The sequence below is a fragment of the Helianthus annuus genome, chromosome 3 (assembly GCF_002127325.2).
Source record: "Helianthus annuus cultivar XRQ/B chromosome 3, HanXRQr2.0-SUNRISE, whole genome shotgun sequence".
In the NCBI taxonomy this organism is placed as follows: domain Eukaryota; kingdom Viridiplantae; phylum Streptophyta; class Magnoliopsida; order Asterales; family Asteraceae; genus Helianthus; species Helianthus annuus.
This window is the reverse complement of record NC_035435.2, coordinates 61,990,263-62,011,267: the sequence shown is the minus strand read 5'-3', so window position 1 is coordinate 62,011,267 and position 21,005 is coordinate 61,990,263. Positions and strand designations below refer to the sequence as shown.

Below are 21,005 nucleotides of genomic sequence, written 5' to 3'. Positions count from 1 at the left end.
TTTCCTACGCGTCCGTAATTTAATTCTCCATCTAATGGAGTTAAAATCCAACATCCGGATTAACAAAATTTCTGACTTTTAAGTCTCCGGCTTATTACCCTTTTACCCAATTTTGACCCATTCGTGTATTTATCAAACAAACATGTTTGTTTGACTCCAATTTCTCATAAATTCTATAAAGTCATTGTTGTTTATCATAAGAGATTTAATATCTCGGGTTTACATACATTCTTAAACCCGTTTTTTCTTAAATGCTTATTTTGACCGTTAAGGGTATTTAAGCATTTATCCGCATAATTCATGCTTCTTCGCTTTTAGCATTCTATTTCCACATTATTTATCAATTGAAGTTCCACCACGACTATAATTGAGGTGGATTTAATGTGGCGATCATTATATTCCGAGTTTTACCCTTCGAATCGTTATTTTACGGCAAAGACTCCTATAGAGTCATTTGACCAAGGATTTACATCTTTCGCTTCTTATACTTATTCTAAGTATTCATTTTATCATAAAACTCGTTTCCAAACAACCTTTAAAGGTCATTAGCTCAATTTAGCTTACAAGGGCGTTTTGGTCAATTTTAGTCCTTTTACGACGAAGGACTTTTAGATACTTGTTTGACCCAAAATCCGATCTTTTAACTATAAATATGTTTAGAAACCATTATGTTTCTAAAACACTACGATTATAACTTAAATTATTCGGTTTACCTTTAAGATAACCAAATATCAAGTTTTGACCTTGTTCAACTCTTAGAGACCCCCAAGTTCTAAATGATGAGTTGAACCATTTTACATACCTGACTCGGATCAATGCATTAACCCGTTTTAATACCTTGATTTAGAAATCGCTAATGAATAGCGATGCAATATCCATTCTATATAGGCTCCTGAAATCATATAACTCAACGGTAATCATTAGTCAATATTGTCAAAGGGTGATATCTTCACCTTTTGACCCGTTTAGTCTAAATATCCGTTTATCTTTGCAAGACGATATTTATTACCGTCTCATCTAATTGACTCACTACGGTTTACACCGTATGGTCGTTTACCTATAACCCATTTCTCAACTCCTTTGACCCATTATGGCTTATGCCATATGTGTCTTTCAAAAACTAATGTTTATAATTAACGCATCACCAAATTACTGTTTTGCCTTATTATTCGTTTTGGCTTACCTTATAAAGTAACCATAAAATTTCATCTTTTTAATCGTTATTGTATAAACGATTAATCAATTTAATCCTTTTTAACCATCAATGTGGTTTCTTATCATTTTCGTTTATATTGTTCCATACAACTATATGTTGGAAACATCACTTTTCTAATGTTTGTCTATCTTATCCGAAATCAATAAAACAAGATATTTTCTAGGAATTAAAAAGAGTGTAAGCTTTACTTACCTCGCATCCAAGCAACGTTTTCTTTTTCTTCGCATCCGATCCATTTGACTCGCTTTTTTTTCCCAAGCCTCAACCTAGCTTGTAGAGCGTCAAACTATTATCATAATCCATAAGACGATTAGATTAGTCATCATTACTTATGACTATTTCATTTTACGGATATCATGCCGAAACTACTATTCGACTTCATCATTGGTTAGTTTGACTTTTAGAAGTCAACTACCTTTAATCATACCGTAGGCATAATTAAGTTAAATCATCGTTATGATTAGAATCCGTTTTAACCCATATTTCACGTAATTAGTCATGCCTCTATTTCTAGTGTACATGAACTACACCTAGAACTAGCATCACTACTTCAATGTTCATCCATTTAACACCTTAATTCAAGTGTTCATCATATTTCTACAAAAACCTATTTAGCATATAAATGGATGGTTATGAACTTCATATCTATGAACACTAATTCAACAAATTATTGACTAGGGTTTGCTCCTACACATGATTTCATCCTAATTTCATCCAAACTTCAATCACGCAAGCCAAATTTTCGATTTCATATGTTCACCAAGAATTCAAGATGGAACTAAATAATGAAATTTGGCATACCTTATGATCCCTTCAACGAGGTGATCACGAATTCGTGCTTGGATTTCGATTTGGGTTGGATTTACCCCTTCAATTTGTTGATTTTTTGCTTGTTAGGGTTTGAGCTTGAGAGCCCTTCTTGGCTCTTGTGTTTTGTGCGACCAAAACACACACAAAGGTGTGTGTTTTGGTGTTTTTAGTTTTAATTAATAAAAACCCATTTTCTCATTTTAACCATTTTAGTCTCTCAACTTTACCCAGGTTTATAAGGGTTACTACATCAAGTTCCTTCATTATTTTAAAACACTAGACTAACTAGGTTGATATTCCTAGTTATTTAGTGGGTTCCGGGAGTTATAACCTGTTTTATTTTAAGTCCCGTTAAATCGAGCCTTTTATCCTTTCTATTTTCTTGAAAGCTCTTATTCACTTTTAATTAATATTAGGATTATTCTCTTAATTCCTAATATTTGTCGGTTTACTTTTACCACTAACGGTACTTTCCCCGTCTTTAGTATTGTCACGGCCCCCGACCCGGCTTGACCCGTTTCAGGAGCCGCGGGACAGAAAATCCCGTGGTAATTATTTTTATAGCGGAAGTCTTAACAGGATCGTTTTAAATTTGAAAAATGCCCGAGTATTATTTATTTACATTTCAGGATAAATCCCATAATCCTCATAATTTCATTATTTTACAAACATGTTTATTTATTTAATTGAGCCACTATTTCAAGCTTGATGGTGCTCCGTAGCACGCGTATTGAAATTACAGTATGTCACCTGAAACATGTTGTAAAAAGGTTTTGTCAGCGGGGAAATACTGAGTGAATCATTCATTTTGATAAAAACGACACATAGTTATAAATTACAGCATAAGAGCGATTACTATGGCAGTATCTTAATTAATATCTGGTCTTGCCACCCGTGTGACGATGGTCATACCACTATTGGGTCCAGTCACCCAATTAGTGACGTTTTGTCACTGTTAGGTCTTATTAGCCTAACCCATGTTAGGGCTTATTGCCTAACTGTGAGAAATTAGTAATGTGCACAATACCCCACTAACCAGCGGTCAAGATAACCACGACTTAATCCCTGTAATTATAATGTTTGGAAAATACTTTGAGGTATTGTAAAATAGTTTGATAAAAAGAGAATGACTCACAAACTGTGAGAAAAGAGTTTATAAAAGAGGAATGACTCACATTGCAGATTTAATGGGCAAGGTATAAGCCTACTGATTAGCCTTGATTTAACCTAATTTAATAATAATGCACACACAATAGGTTAGTAACTTAATACAACAGTTACGTCAATTCACGATATTTAACCCTCACAATGATTAACAAGTGCAATACTTAATAATTCAATCGGATTCACAACGAATAACAGAGCATAGTCCGAATTCGAACAGCACTCAGATATTCAAGTCGAAATCACGACGAATAATCAAAGTAGAAGCTCAATTTGAGCAGCACTCGGACAATCGTTGGATAGTTATAATCGATCGGACGTTGAATCGTAATAGCGATCGAGTTATTACCCTGATTGCGGCAGCACCTCGTGATTCGTGTGTGTTGTGAACTGATTTGTGTATAACTCGACGTACGTTCAGAGAATTTCCGTCGTTTCAAGCACAGAAATCAAGTGCCAATGTCTGCTATTTATACACGAATTTGGGATCGCTTACGGACCGTAAGCCTAACCCTTTACGGTCCGTAAAGGGTATAAACCGACTATAGGTTGCCACGCATGGGACTAGCCTAGCTGAGTCAATGAAATTGACCAATCAGATCCATACAACGTTTAATTTAGATAAACGTCCAACTAGGGTTTACCCCCTTTGAGTTTTAGGGGTCCTGATCCTGATTCCGATTGTCCTGAAAATTTTAAGGCTAGTGAAGAATTTATTGGGTGTCTCAATTAGGGTTTTCTTATTGACTAATTATTATCCTAATTATCGATTTTAGTGACAGTTGTTACATCCTCCCTACCTTACGAAAAATCTCGTCCTCCAGATTTACTGAAATAGATGAGGGTATTTTTACCTTATTTCTGATTCTAGTTTCTACGTGTATTCTAGTCCTCTTTTGGCTGTGAACAACACTAGTTGTTTTGTGCTTTGAAAAACTTAATCTTCTTATCGTATTTGTAATAGATTCCCTATTATTTTAAAATTTACCATTTACCTCTTTACTTTAGAGAGGTATTACCAGGGATTTATCTGATAGACATTTCTTAAGGTTGGATACATGAAACACATCATGTACTCCTGCTAACTTTTCTGGTAGTTGATAAGCTACTGGTCCTATTCGTTGAATTACTGGAATGGTTCTACGTACCTTAGACTTAGCTTTCCCTTTTTATAAATTCCTTTCCAAGGAAATACTTTTGACAGCATTTTGTCTCCAACTCGAATTCAGTGGCTTTCGTTTATTTATTTGTATCACTTTTCTAACTGTCTTCAACCTTTCCTTTGTGATACTAAATATGACAGTCGTAGTCACTTAGGATTTCCTTTCTCTTCATAAACGATACTGAAGTATTCCCAGAGGAACTTGGTCGTATAAATCCTTTACTTAATAATTTATCTAATTGTTTCTTTAATTCTTAATATTTTAGTGAGTGCTAACTGATAGGGTGCCTTAGCTATTGGTATAGTTCCTGGATTTAGATAAATTCTAAGTTCTACTCTGCTATTAGGTGGTAATCCTGGTAGGTTTTGGGAAAAATGTTAGGATATTCCGATATAATTGGAATGTCTTCTATTTTCTTATCTTTTGGTATTAGCAACTATTGATACCATATATACTATTCCTGGTTTCTGTAAAGAACTGGCCAGCTTCATTACTGATGTTAATTTCAGTAACTATTGTGGTTTATCTCTGGTTATTATTACTAATTTTCTTGCGGTGTATGGATCTCTACGGAACCTAGATCATAGAGAACTCAAGCATAGTTGACTATTAACCAATCTATTCCTAATACAACATCGAATCCAGCTAAATTAATTAGTAACAAGTTTTGCAGAAATTTATATCCTAATCCTATCTTTGCTTCTCGCAAATTCTTATTTAGTCTTAACGAAATTCCTATCTGTTGTTTAAACTGTAAAAGTCTGTCTAAGTTTGGTTAAGGGCTTGACAGAATGAAGTATTTATAAAACTTTGGTTTGCACCAGAGTCAAATAATACTTGCATAAACGTTAGTGAACTAAAACGTACCAACTATGATGTCAGGAATTAGTTCAGCTTCCTGAGTAGTTAATTGAAAAGCTCTTGCGTTTTTCTTGGTATTCCCTTCTGCAGTCTTTTCGCTTGCTGGATTGCCTAATTTCGGACAGCTTGTTCTGAAGTGTCCGGGTTCTCCACAATTGTAGCAAGTTATAGCCTTCTTTTTCCTGCAATCCTCTTCTTGATGTCCTGGAATTTTGCAGTAATTGCAGCATCCTCTGCATTTTCCAAAATGTTTTCCCTTGCAGGTATTGCAAAATGGAATAGTGGAAAATCGCCCATTTTCTCTTTTCTTGAAATTGTTACTAGTACCTATATGAAATTCTTGGGAAATTTTCTGGGCTAAATCCTTCCTCCTATTTTCTTCCCGAGTGCATACCAATCCGTCAGTTAGAGTGTTAGCTAATTCTACCGCATCGTCAATTGTGCGGGGTCTCGCAGCTTTGACAATGTCATGAATTTCGCTAATCAAACCCCAGATATAGCGAGAGATAAGTACCGGTTCTGGCAAAGCCAGAGTAGGTACAATTCTGGCATACTCAAAGAATTTTGAAGTATACCCTCGACAATCCACATCTACCATTCGGTGACTTAAAAACTTATTTGCCATCTGCTCTTTTTCATATTCGGGACAGAATTTTCTTTCTGTTATTTGCTTAAATTCTTCCCAACTCATGGCATAGGCCACGTCACTTCTTTTAGCTTGTAACACTGTATTCCACCATTCTAACGCTTCTTCCTTGAAAAGGTGCGAAGCGTACATAACCTTATCTTCCTCAACACATTTACTTATTCTGATTACTGCCTCGGTTTTCTCTAACCAACGCAGTGCCGCAGTTGCCCCTTCATTGCCTGCGAATTCTACAGGTTTACAGGCAAGGAACTCCTTGTAAGTGCAACCAGGCGTTGCAGCTTTCCTTTTCTTAGGGAGCAGAGCTTGTCGTAGCTCCTCATCATGATTAACATGATCATTGCCTCCGTTTACGCTATTACTGAAGTGATCTACAGTAATACGTTTGCTAGAAATGATTTGTTGTGGTTCTATTGGATTTTTAACAGCAGCTACGATTGCTGGAATAACGTTGGCTATCCCTTGAGCTATCATTGTTGGAATAGTGTTAGCTATCTCTTGAGCAACAATATTTTCTATATCCTGCCTAGTCATATATTGATCCCCTGATTGTTGCTCGGATTGATTGATCTCGTTGACAGGTTCATTATTAGTGTTTTCCATTGGATAACTAATTTATAGATAAATAATTAGTATACCAGAAGTAATTTCAATGTTACCCTTAATTGCACATAATTACGTAAACAGCCAGAAGTTGTAAATTTTTTCTAAAATTTTCATGGTATTATACTTCTATATACATCCGTCCCATTACTTATTTTACACATACTAATTTTACTATTACTATTATACAAATTTTATAAATTCCCTATCCTTATGTCAAATGATATTCTAGTAATGGTGTTTCCTCTGGTCGTATTTCTTAGGAGATCTGTTTCTCAATCTCTTGGATCCTATTCCTAACATTCATTAATTCTTTAGTCAAAGTGGCGGAGTCTAGCTATATTCTCGTTTACTTATTGGTGGATTGGGTTCTGGATCGTACTGAGGAAAAAGTTTATAAGGATAATTTTGAATCTGTATTTCATTAGTCAACCATTCGTCTATTCCTAAAGGTGGCGAGTGGATCGAAGGGTTTGGAATAGCTGGTTCTACATCTATTACTAGTTGTTTTTCATTAACAGACTTGATAGAATTATAATCTGTCAATGAAAAATCAAATTCTTCTTGGGATGGTAACTCCTCAATTTGCCTAGAGCTTTCCCCGATTTCTATTTTCTTAGGGGTGGGTTTTTCAAGAGGTACAGTGTTGATTTCTATAGGTTCTTCTCTTTCTGCTATATATCTATTGAAATCTCTGGAAACTTCTATTCTTACTGGATAGAGATTTAAATTTTGAAGGGCATCAGACAAGTCACTCATGCTGTTTAACATAACACAGTTACTAGGTCAGAAGTTATAATAAATTTGATAGAAAACTTTGAAATATCATTTCATACTGTTTAACTACCAAAACGACTAAAATTTAAAATACCCTTGGTTTTATTTGTAAGTTTATTTACTTACTGAATAAGGCTTCTAGACTATGAATAATAAAGGTACTAAAATTTTGGTCCAATTTAGTTAAAATTTGTATTAATTGCTATGTTGGTTAGCATATAAAGATCTGCCCTATGCTGTATATAATTAGTCAGATAATAAAACACATAATCAACAAATAACAATTAGAAATTCCTAAGTATTTTTTTCAATTGCTAAAATAGTAAGCTTAAATCAGTGGCTTGATCAGTGGCTCTGATACCACCTTTTTCTGTCACGGCCCCCGACCCGGCTTGACCTGTTTCAGGAGCCGCGGGACAGAAAATCCCGTGGTAATTATTTTTATAGCGGAAGTCTTAACAGGATCGTTTTAAATTTGAAAAATGCCCGAGTATTATTTATTTACGTTTCAGGATAAATCCCATAATCCTCATAATTTCATTATTTTACAAACATGTTTATTTATTTAATTGAGCCACTATTTCAAGCTTGATGGTGCTCCGTAGCACGCGTATTGAAATTACAGTATGTCACCTGAAACATGTTGTAAAAAGGTTTTGTCAGCGGGGAAATACTGAGTGAATCATTCATTTTGATAAAAACGACACATAGTTATAAATTACAGCATAAGAGCGATTACTATGGCAGTATCTTAATTAATATCTGGTCTTGCCACCCGTGTGACGATGGTCATACCACTATTGGGTCCAGTCACCCAATTAGTGACGTTTTGTCACTGTTAGGTCTTATTAGCCTAACCCATGTTAGGGCTTATTGCCTAACTGTGAGAAATTAGTAATGTGCACAATACCCCACTAACCAGCGGTCAAGATAACCACGACTTAATCCCTGTAATTATAACGTTTGGAAAATACTTTGAGGTATTGTAAAATAGTTTGATAAAAAGAGAATGACTCACAAACTGTGAGAAAAGAGTTTATAAAAGAGGAATGACTCACATTGCAGATTTAATGGGCAAGGTATAAGCCTACTGATTAGCCTTGATTTAACCTAATTTAATAATAATGCACACACAATAGGTTAGTAACTTAATACAACAGTTACGTCAATTCACGAGATTTAACCCTCACAATGATTAACAAGTGCAATACTTAATAATTCAATTGGATTCACAACGAATAACAGAGCATAATCCGAATTCGAACAGCACTCAGATATTCAAGTCGAAATCACGACGAGTAATCAAAGTAGAAGCTCAATTTGAGCAGCACTCGGACAATCGTTGGATAGTTATAATCGATCGGACGATGAATCGTAATAGCGATCGAGTTATTACCCTGATTGCGGCAGCACCTCGTGATTCGTGTGTGTTGTGAACTGATTTGTGTATAACTCGACGTACGTTCAGAGAATTTCCGTCGTTTCAAGCACAGAAATCAAGTGCCAATGTCTGCTATTTATACACGAATTTGGGATCGCTTACGGACCGTAAGCCTAACCCTTTACGGTCCGTAAAGGGTATAAACCGACTATAGGTTGCCACGCGTGGGACTAGCCTAGCTGAGTCAATGAAATTGACCAATCAGATCTATACAACGTTTAATTTAGATAAACGTCCAACTAGGGTTTACCCCCTTTGAGTTTTAGGGGTCCTGATCCTGATTCCGATTGTCCTGAAAATTTTAAGGCTAGTGAAGAATTTATTGGGTGTCTCAATTAGGGTTTTCTTATTGACTAATTATTATCCTAATTATCGATTTTAGTGACAGTTGTTACAAGTATTAACCGGGTTTAATTACCAAACCCGTTTTCGGGGTGTTACATTAGGCTTACAATAATACATAATCATCAACCTTCAATGCTTGAAACAAGAACAAAAACATGGAAAGATTGGAGAATCAAACCATAAACAAGCACAAGATTGAGAATGGGGTGATGTGCACAAAATGCAACATATAAATTATATCAATTGTGGCATAAAACTAACCCTTTTTTAGTACTAATGTTGGAAAAAGTATGCTTTTGTCTTCCTTTTGTATTTTCAGGATTAAATGAGCTCAAATTGACAAAAGAAGCAAAAAGACAGCAAAATCTAACATAAATACAAGAAAAGGAATGAAAGTGGCATGCCCGAGCCCCCGACAGCATCCTCCCAAGCAAAACTGAGAAGACAGAAGACTGAACAAGCCCCGTGCTCAGCGAGCACGGGGCCGTGCCCAAGTAGCAGCAGAAAAGACAAACCCATAGAGCTTCTACTGCCCACCACGGGGCCGTGCCCAGCGGACACGGGGGCGTGGTCAACTTCCTGCAGGCGCATTTATTGTAATTGCGAATTGCAACTAATGAAGAGAGAGGGTCGGATGGACACGGGGCCGTGCCCGAGCTTCTGTTCAGCCTATAAATAGGAGTGTTTGGAGCTCTTGCAACTCATCCCTTGGCACACCACCTCTCTCACACTTCACCCACCACCCACCACCACCATAACACCATCATCCACCACCATCATCCATTGTCCATCATAGAGTGTGTGAGTCGTCTCGGGATCCAAGATTGATCGTAAGAGTTCTTGACAATCAAAGGCCATGTTTGCCTAAGTCTCTTACATCACTTGGTGAAGACAAGTGTTTAGTGTAATACTTTTTATTTTTAATCTTTTGCACTTTTTAATTGGTTTTGTATTAATGACTTTAATTACTAGTTTCTTATGTTAAAGGTGATTCTTCCTTATCGTTTGTCCATGGTGTCTTGGCATTATTTTACTGTCTATATAAAATAAAAGATTTTCACCATTCATATCTCCACGGTCTATATGGAGGTATGTTGGCTAACTGGTCGGGGGTTAAGGGAACGGTTTGGTAAGAGTCTTGCCATTGTTCAGTGTATAGATCCTGCAAAGGACCTGGGTCAAATTTAGTAGGACCTCCTTCAATACCCAAAGGTATTGGATGGCGGCGGTCCAAACTCTTTGATCCCCTCATAAGTTAAACTACTATTAAAACTTTAACCCAGCTACTTAGGACTGTATCCCTGCTGACTCAGACTACTTAGCTGAGGGTAACGTTGCCTTCAAAAGAGGGGCCTACCACATTATGCATTAATAACTTAATTAATTATTTTTCAATAATCCGACCCTTTAGGATTGTATCCTTGCTGACTCAAACTACTGGGTTGAGGGTAACGTCGCCTTCAAAAGAGGGGCCTACTACAATAACTAAGATAATCTCTTAAACAAATGCAAAAGTGCGAAAATAATCAAAGGTTACACTAACACACGAGTCGGATCCAAGTGATTCATCTTGTCTATCTGTTTTTATTTTATTTTATTTTTCAACATTTTAGTTAGTTTTATTTTCTTAGTTTAAAAGCCTTTTTCTAACGTTTTGATTTGATTAGACGTTGAGGATAAACCGGTACTAATAGCTCTTGTGTCCTTGGACGACCTCGTTATCTTACCAACACTATACTACGTCCACGATGGGTGCACTTGCCCATATGTGTGTTTAGTGTTACTGAATATCGTGTTTTATAAATTTAAAACTTGGCTAAAAAAAGTGTAAAAGGGCTTAAAATATATACCTAAAACATATACACACTGACACGCATCAAGTTATTGGTGCCGCTGCCGGGGACACAAGGATTTTAAGAAAGTTAGGAGTCAACGGCCTAATCATTTTTTCTATTTTCTTTTTATTTTTAGGATTTTTTTACTTTTTCAGCTTCTACAGAGCTCAGCACGGGCCGTGCCTGGTCGGACACGGGCCGTGCCCAGCAGTGTTACTGGCAGTTTTTATTTTCCGAGTTACAGAGTGCTGAGCACGGGGCCGTGTCCAACTTTCCAGTAACAGGGATCCGGAAAACAATCACTGTAACTCCGACCACGGGCCGTGTTCACTGAGCACGGGGCCGTGGTGAACTTTCTGACCAACATTCTTTTCTGTTTTTATTGCAGGACTTGGAACCAGACGCCACCTTTGAACCTTCTACGTAGTGTATGAGCTCCAGTTCTAATAAAGACATAAAAGAACCTCTAGAAGAACCCGAACGCTTTCTCAGAAAAAGACTTAAAGCTAAAAACCAAGAGAAGGTTTCGGGGGACCCACTTCCAATGGCGGACCAACGTACCCTCATTGATTACCTACGACCCACCGTAGGTAATCTCGGCGCCGCTATCAATGCACCGAATGTCGAAGGCAACAACTTCGAACTTCGGCCACATTTGATACAAATGCTTCTAAACTCCACAACCTTTCATGGGCTTGTGGACGAGGATCCCCATCTTCATATTACTAATTTCTTAGAAATATGTGATACCTTTCGGATCAATGGAGCATCAAATGACGCCATCCGCCTTCGAATGTTTCCATTCTCACTAAAAGACCGAGCAAAAGCTTGGCTCAACGCCCTCCCAGTTGGTTCGGTAACCACCTAGGATGAAGTAGCCCAAAAATTTCTATATAAGTATTTCCCTCCCGCTAAAACGGCTAAATTAATGACTGAAATTAATACATATTCACAAGAGGATGGGGAATCCTTATATGAAACTTGGGAAAGGTTCAAGGAGCTATTGCGAAAGTGTCCCCATCACGGTCTTGCAGTATGGCAACAAGTATCCACTTTCTATAATGGGTTGTTGCCGCACACAAGACAAACACTTGACTCTAGGTCCGGGGTACTTTTAGGAAATCGCCGTCCGCATGTAATATATAATCAAATCGAGGAAATTGCTCAAACCAATTTTCAATGGCACACTCCCCGAGGCAATAAATCTATTGCCCCGGGCGCCCATAAGGTTGATGAAAGCACTTCTTTACAAGCCCAAATCGAGGCCCTTTCTTCTAAAATTAAAAAGTTAGAGATGACAAAAACGGTCTCGGTTATGGCTTGTGAAGGGTGTGGTGGGCCACATGAAAATTGGAGTTGTATGAAAGAAACAGATGATCAACCAGAATCGGTAAACTACATTGATAATAGACCTAGGCCGTCGGGTCCTCTAACGGGTACCTACAACCAAGGATGGCGTAACCACCCTAACCTTGGTTGGAGAGAACCCGGCAATAGTAGTAACCAACAAAGCCTAAATCAACGAACAAACTTTCAACAACCAAGAAATGAGTCACAAAATTTCCCTCAACAGCAAGGTGGACGAGAAAGGCTTGAAGATACTATATCTCGCCTCATTTCCGACACTGAAAAGAAAAACTCGGATCGGTTTCAATAGTTAGAATCAAATTTTAGAAATCAACAAGCTAGTATACAAAACATTGAAAAACAAATAAGTCAACTAGCTCAAAATTTCTCCGAGAGACCACAAGGCGCGTTACCAAGTAATACTAAAACAAACCCAAAAGCACAAGTTCATCTCATAACATTACGAAACCGTACCGTGGGTCCCACGGAAAGTCCACCACCACCAACTGAGGAGATCGCAACACAACCCCAACAAGAGAAGGTTTCTCCTCCACTTCAAGAGCCCACCAAGGCTCCTCCGGTTCCGTACCCCGGTAGGTTAATTCGTCAAAAGACTAATGAGAAATTCGCGAAATTCGAAAGTCTACTAAAACAATTGCATGTTAATATTCCTTTCATCGACGTCCTAACTCAAATGCCTAAATACTCAAAATTCATGAGGGACTTCCTCACTCATAAAAGGAAAATTGAATCATTGCAATTAGTTAACCTAGGCGAAGAATGCTCCGCCCTCGTACTCAACAAACTCCCCCAAAAGAAGATTGATCCCGGAAGCTTCACAATTCCTTGCTCGATTGGGGACTCCCCCATTCGTAATGCACTAGCCGACCTTGGGGCTAGCATTAACCTCATGCCCGCATCAATGTTCAAACGACCCGGCTTAGGAAAAACGAGCCCTACCAAGATGAGTATACAGCTTGCCGATAGGTCCGTCAAATACCTACAAGGTGTCGCTGAAAATCTATTGGTCAAAGTCGACAATTTCGTCTACCCGGCCGACTTCGTCATACTAGATATGTAAGAAGACACCGAAGTCCCCCTCATACTAGGAAGGCCATTTCTAGCCACCGCACAAGTAGTGGTAGACATGAATGACGGAACACTCACTTTGAAGTATGGGGATCAGGAAGTGAAGTTTGGGGTTAGGAAAAGAGTAGAGGACGATGACCCGGTCAATTACATGAAGGTTATTGATTCGAGTTTGGATGATGCTCTCCGGCGGTGCAACATGGGATGCAAAGCATCCGGCTCGGAAAACATATAACCTGACTTTGGGTCTAGCCAAGGACCCTTATAAACGTCGCGCACCACGGAGGCATTCCGCGGAACTATCCTTAGTTTAGTTTAATCTTTTAGTTTAATTTTAATTTGCAGAAATAAAACACACTTGGGATGGTGAAGGATAACAAGGGAAATGAGAAACATCGCCCCATGCACAAAAACAGGGCCATCCGACAACGATTTATTCATTACAGTAAGCTTAGCACGGGCCGTGTTCGCCCAACACGGCCCCGTGCTGCACATTCTGCAGAAAATCGCCCAGTTCAGGTAACTGGACATGGGCCGTGTTCGCTGAACACGCCCCCGTGCCCAGGCTTCTGTTCCTTTTCTTTAATTTTTGTCGCTGGCACCTGAACACGGGGCCGTGCCCGGTCCCCACGGGGCCGTGTCCAGGCTGCCAGTAACATAAAATTTTGTTTTTAACACCATTTTACACATTCGATCAACCTAAAAACTTATTTTTGGGACACATTGAGGACAATGTGTAATTTAAGTGTGTGGGGATGCTAAAACCTTGAATTTTGCAAGTCCTAATAACAAACCTTACACAAAACTCTACTGGAACCGCTAATCACCCCAAATTTTTTTCAAAAAAAAATTTCATTTTTTTTTACTTGTCTAAGTTTAAGTTGGGAATTCAAGTCTTAACAAGGTTATATTTTTACAAGTTTACAACCGATAGCGTCGTGATAAAAAGAACCAACATAAGAAAATTATGAAAAGGCATGACAAACTTAGTTAAAATTTGATTATATATACTTGGTCACATAAAAACCCTTTTCCCACAAAAGTGAGTTTTGAGCCTTTAACGAGCATACAAATATATATCTTTAAACTAAATGCTCATTTTTCGTTTCTTGTGTGAATAGCCGCTTGGTTCGTACGACTCTAGAACTTGCCACAACAATACATTCCCGGTCCTTACCAACTTAAACCCGAGTAAGTAAATGATGGAGGCATTAGGACTAACCCTTTTTCATTCTACGCCATTATTTTTCATTTTTTTTTACCACCTACCAAAAAATCCCCCTAGTTAACCCCTTTGAGCCTAAACCTTTTCATTTCTTAACCCAAAACAATCACCCTTTTTACCCACCTAAACCTTTTTATTTTTAACCCTTTTCTTTTAGTAACAACGTTCGGTTTTCTTATGACTTGTTGAAAAAAAATATTATTATATATTTTAATGAAACCAAACAAACAAACAAGTTTATCAAAGATAACTTTGTTTGAACAGTTCATCAAAATAAAATAAAAATATAAAAAGACTTTCAAAAAACCGACGTTTGTTACGCCTTTCACCTTTTTACTAACCACTAACCTAACCACCCATCTTTAGCCCAAGCCTAACCTATCACCCAAAAAGTCCTCTTGATATTTACAAAGGTATATAGTTAAAAAGGAGGAGGATTGATTGCTTGGCAAGCTTATGGTAGGAGTAAGTTCCATGCCGCTCTCGAGTGATTCACTAAAAATACACCTTCGGCCGAGTGTTGATTGATTCCCCGTGAGGTATGTGAACTTGTATATAAATGAAATTTAAAAAAAAGGTATGTTATGCCCTAATAAGTAATTTATCTTAAGAAACATTTTTAATAAATCATGACGAATAGGATTGTAAATAAATAAAAATAAAACCTAAATAAAGAATCTTGGAAATCCTGACACTCTATGACAAGCCCAAAAACCTTCTCTTCTACCCATTCTATTTGGGAGTGAATAAAGCCACATTATAAAGAGTTTTGCTTGAGGACAAGCAAAGATTCAAGTGTGGGGGTATTTGATGTGCACAAAATGCAACATATAATTTATATCAATTGTGGCATAAAACTAACCCTTTTTTAGTACTAATGTTGGAAAAAGTATGCTTTTGTCTTCCTTTTGTATTTTCAGGATTAAATGAGCTCAAATTGACAAAAGAAGCAAAAAGACAGCAAAATCTAACATAAATACAAGAAAAGGAACGAAAGTGGCATGCCCGACCCCCCGACAGCATCTTCCCAAGCAAAACTGAGAAGACAGAAGACTGAACACGCCCCGTGCTCAGCGAGCACGGGGCCGTGCCCAAGTAGCAGCAGAAAAGACAAACCCATAGAAGCTTCTACTGCCCACCACGGGGCCGTGCCCAGCGGACACGGGGGCGTGGTCAACTTCCTGCAGGCGCATTTATTGTAATTGCGAATTGCAACTAATGAAGAGAGAGGGTCGGATGGACACGGGGCCGTGCCCGAGCTTCTGTTCAGCCTATAAATAAGAGTGTTTGGAGCTCTTGCAACTCATCCCTTGGCACACCACCTCTCTCACACTTCACCCACCACCCACCACCACCATAACACCATCATCCACCACCATCATCCATTGTCCATCATAGAGTGTGTGAGTCGTCTCGGGATCCAAGATTGATCGTAAGAGTTCTTGACAATCAAAGGCCATGTTTGCCTAAGTCTCTTACATCACTTGGTGAAGACAAGTGTTTAGTGTAATACTTTTTATTTTTAATCTTTTGCACTTTTTAATTGGTTTTGTATTAATGACTTTAATTACTAGTTTCTTATGTTGAAGGTGATTCTTCCTTATCGGTTGTCCATGGTGTCTTGGCATTATTTTACTGTCTATATAAAATAAAAGATTTTCACCATTCATATCTCCACGGTCTATATGGAGGTATGTTGGCTACCTGGTCGGGGGTTAAGGGAACGGTTTGGTAAGAGTCTTGCCATTGTTCAGTGTATAGATCTTGCAAAGGACTTGGGTCAAATTTAGTAGGACCTCCTTCAATACCCAAAGGTATTGGATGGCGGGGGTCCAAACTCTTTGATCCCCTCATAAGTTAAACTACTATTAAAACTTTAACCCAGCTACTTAGGACTGTATCCCTGCTGACTCAGACTACTTAGCTAAGGGTAACGTCGCCTTCAAAAGATGGGCCTACCACATTATGCATTAATAACTTAATTAGTTATCTTTCAATAATCCGACCCTTTAGGATTGTATCCTTGCTGACTCAAACTACTGGGTTGAGGGTAACGCCGCCTTCAAAAGAGGGGCCTACTACAATAACTAAAATAATCTCTTAAATAAATGCAAAAGTGCGAAAATTGTCACACCCTGCTAGTAGCGGAAGCGTATTGTGTGTGACGTAAGAAAGGTAATCATTGCATCCAAATGTATTAACAACATGAACCAACAACGATGCCATAGATATATAGTTTTCAACAAAAGATTACAAGTTTTCAACATAGTTTTCGAGTTTCAACAACGTTTGACATAGCATAGTTCTAAGTTATTTACACATAACAAAAGTTCGTTTTTGACATAAAACATAATGAGGTTTTGTCCCCTATATACCCATACGAAGTTGGGATATAAAAGACAAACCCTCCAAAAGTGGCCATCGTTGTCATTTGTTTTCCTGAATCCCTTAGTGAATCACCGGCTCAAGACCTGTTTCCTGATATACATGTAGTTTTAAAAAGTCAACAAAAAGTTGAGCGAGTTCATGCAGTATTTGTTATCATATGAAAACTCGTAAATGTTATCTTGTAATCATGGTATGTTCTGATTCATTCATGGAGTCTGTTAAGGATCTATCAGTGGGTAGCGAGCCCCTGACATAATGTACCATAAGTAAATAACCAAACCGAGAACACTTTGTTATCATTTGGGATCACAAAAGCACTCCACGGTTAACAACTAGGAGTGGGGCGTGCCTCAAGCCCAATAGATCTACACCTTTTGCACCTTGGTCACTATGTGATTAATGGTTATTAATGTTATCATCCTACTTATGCACATTGATCATGTTATCTTCTACTCCGTAACTAACATACCAATAGTTTTAGCATGTATTTCCCCTCGATGTTTTTGAAAACAAAACATTGAAATCAGTGAAAGGAGGGACATGAACTCACAAGTTTGCGTTCCTGTATGAAATACCGTAGGGAGCATCCGTACGTGTGATTAACCTACATGTGTACTAACTTATTAGACACTAGGTCTTTCGGACCTCGTACAAGTTGTTCATCTTGAATTCTTTATTATGTTCTCGTTTGTCATTTTTGGAACAACCTTGTATTTTAGAGCGTTGATAGTTTACTCGCTCGATTGTTATGTGTATACAAATATTCTATTCGTATTGAATTCATAAGCGTATTCATGTATTCTATGTGTATTGACTTATGTGTGATCGGCTTCGTTCTTCACACGTCCTCGTGCAGTGCACGCATGCCATTGAGCCTTTGCTCATGTCATTGGGCCGAGCCCATGTCATCTATGTTATCGTATCTAACCCATGTTTTAATGTTATTGGGCCGAGCCCATGTCATTGGGCCTAACCCATGTTTTATTGTTATTGGGCCGAGCCCATGTTATATTGTCATTGGGCCCTAGCCCATGTATTCAGGAATTTGGGCCTAGCCCATTACTAGCTTTGATAAGCCAAATTCTAACTTTATGAGTCCATTAGCAAAATCTTGCAATTTTTACCAAAATGTTACTAAGTAGTAAACTTTAAATAAGTCCATTTTTCCTATGAACAAAAAAAAATACTTGGTAATTTGTATAGTTTTTGACTTTCCGGATTCTTGTTATCGATAGTTTAGATATGTGCTCGTTTTAATGTCTAAAATATATTATTTTAGACTCGACGTTGTAGTAACTTGTTCACGATGTCGATACGCCCAATTTGTCGTCGTCAAGTGTTATGTATTTCCACTTTGGCCATTTTGTTTAATTGACCGGTTTACTAGCATTTCTTGGACCATGTAGGAACATGTATGTGTATTTATTTTGACCACCCTATAGGTATCTAATACATACACATACAGCACATATTACATGCACTTGACAAGTTACAAAAAAATATATATATAATTTTTACCAAAAATTATATGTACATATATGGTTACATTTTTTTAACCATTTATTTTTGTAAAAGAATAAGTTTAAGTACATAAGACTTATTGAATATTTAAGACCTAAATATTCTCATTAGTGTTTCCAAAATGACGTTTATGACCACTAATCGCGTTTAACATTGTTAATCACCCTTTAATCCCTTCTTTAATCACGATTAGATTTTTAGAAAATTCGCCATAGTTTCCCCTAAAACTATGACGTTTCCCACGTTATAAAAACGCGTTTAAACCATGTTTAAACCCATAATCATAATCAATTTCCAAATCAAATTTTCCCACTTTAACCCCTTTGATTACTAGACTTTTTATGGTGATATTTCATAAAAATCAAGTTATTAAACTTAACTTGTAAGTACAAAGTTTAATAAACTCCAAAAATTAAATGTTAAATCCATTTAAACACTTGCTTCTTTATGAAATCTAAAAATTATATAATTAGTTCATGAAAGTGAGTATGATGATCTTTCAAGATTCAAACATATCCATGTTTAAATCATATATTTATGTTCATCATGGTAAGATGAACACTAATCTTGAATACTACAAGAATATACCCACAAGATCATCATAAACATAAACTTAAATCACTAATATCAACAAAAATCAACATAAATAACAAGATCATACAAACTAACTACACTAGTCAACACATAATAACACATAATATAGTTAGATTTAGTGTTTATTAGCTTTGAGATTAGGGTTTTTGTTTATGTTTAACCTTAGATTCAAGATCATCAACTTGTACTTTTGAGATTAACTAGTAATAAAAAGCATAAATATAGTGTTTAGAAGTCTTACAACTTTGCACAAGCTAAAATAAGAAAATAAGAAGAGATTAAGCTCCAAAAGTGCTCCTCATGATGTTCCATGGTTAACTCATGTTGAGATGTTCTTGAAAGGCTTAGATTTAGTGAAAAATGGAGTGTTTATGAATTGAAAATTGTGGGTTTATGTGGGGTGTTTGTGGCTGCCGAATGTTGGTCTCCAAGAGGGGTTTTTTTTTGTTGTTGTTTGAAAGTGGTGAAGTTGATAAGGATTGATATGAGGAAGTATGATGGAAGAATGTCACTTATCATATATTTTTAATCAACAACTAGATCAAGACCATCACCATATCTTACATAAATTCAAACATGAATATGGTGGGTGAGACCCACCAAATTTTCGTAAATAATGAGGGGGGAAGGGGGTATCATATATTTTATTTTTATAAAATGATTAAAAATATAGATATTTTGGTAATTATTTAAAGTAGGGTGATTAGGGGTTTAATTACACCGTTAAGGGGTAATTAGTGTTTCACAACTAAAATTAATATTAACTAGTTCACTAAACTAGTAAAAATCATGTTTTGATGCCTTGGATGTCTTTCGTTCGATCGTCGGTGGGTTTACGGCACTTTTGTGGCGTACCGACGGACGTTGTCGCAAGTTGTTATTTCACGTCTAAGTGATGTATGAAGCAATTCCGAGTTCCAAATTTGGCTTAACTAGTTTACTAGAGTTTTCATTTGGTTGTTACGATGACGAAAATATCGCTTACTAGTTCGTCGGTTCGCTAACGTACTAGTTTGACGCATAGCGATATAATATCGGAAGCTTATGATTTTGGTCATCCCATTGATATCCTTAAAATGTTTTGGTGTGTTTTTCATCAAGTGACATAATTACGAAGTCCCGGAAATGCTTTATTATAGATTCAGACGAGTTAAAAATGTTATATTTTTTTTTTGTCGAAACGGACATTTTTGCAATTAGGGCGTCATACCGGAAAGTCTTGTATCTTTGCAAGATATGTTTTCATATTAGTGTTTTCTTATAATAATAGACTCAATTATGTTATCCGTGTTTCGTTTTGTCAGTGTTTCGTTCTGTTTTCACGGTTTGCTGGTATGAATAGTGTAACCGTGAATAATGCACGCAGCACTTTCTACCAACACTTTTAGGACATTGTTTGTTTGGTTTCACCTTACGATGAAAACCCACATATGTTTTAGCTTTGTTTTCTTGTCCTAACACTGTTATCCAGTATACGACACAGTTACGTAATTAAATTACGCTAAATGCATGAGATTTAGAAATATAAATAGTGATTAGATTGTACGGAATTACCAGTTATTTACCAGTTGTTACATTCTCCCCCTGTTAAAAAGAATTTCGTCCCGAAATTCAAGTTGAGCCATCCTTTGCAGGAGTCTTCTTAAACAGGTGGGGATATTTTGCCTTAATCTGATCTTCACGTTCCCATGTGTACTCGGGTCTGTGACGTGAATTCCAGCGGACCTTGATTAGTTCGGTATTACTTCTCCTTGTCTTGTGGACCTTCCGGTCCATAACCTCTACGGGTTCTTCGGTAAACTAGAGCGTGTCGTCGACATGAATTTCATCCGCTGGAATGATAACTGTATCAACGGTCGGACTTTTCCTGAGGTTCGACACATGAAATGTGTCATGTACGTTACTGAGTTCTTCTGGCAGTTTCAACTTGTACGCAACGGTACCGATCTTCTCCAGAATCTCAAATGGCCCAATGTATCT

General features: G+C 37.3%; 1 long non-coding RNA gene and 1 other non-coding gene across 2 annotated transcripts; both read right to left on the bottom strand.

Moving 5' to 3' along the window:
* Positions 1-11,783: 11,783 nt before the first annotated feature.
* On the bottom strand, positions 11,784-11,890 carry LOC118490884. The gene has a single exon (XR_004890109.1). It is a non-coding gene; the product is annotated as a small nucleolar RNA R71 (small nucleolar RNA).
* A 4,827-nt stretch (positions 11,891-16,717) lies between these two features.
* LOC110926645 lies at positions 16,718-17,514 on the bottom strand. The gene is made up of 2 exons (XR_002585321.2): positions 17,461-17,514; positions 16,718-17,000 (listed from the first exon to the last, which is right to left on the bottom strand). It is a non-coding gene; the product is annotated as an uncharacterized LOC110926645 (long non-coding RNA).
* Positions 17,515-21,005: the final 3,491 nt, after the last annotated feature.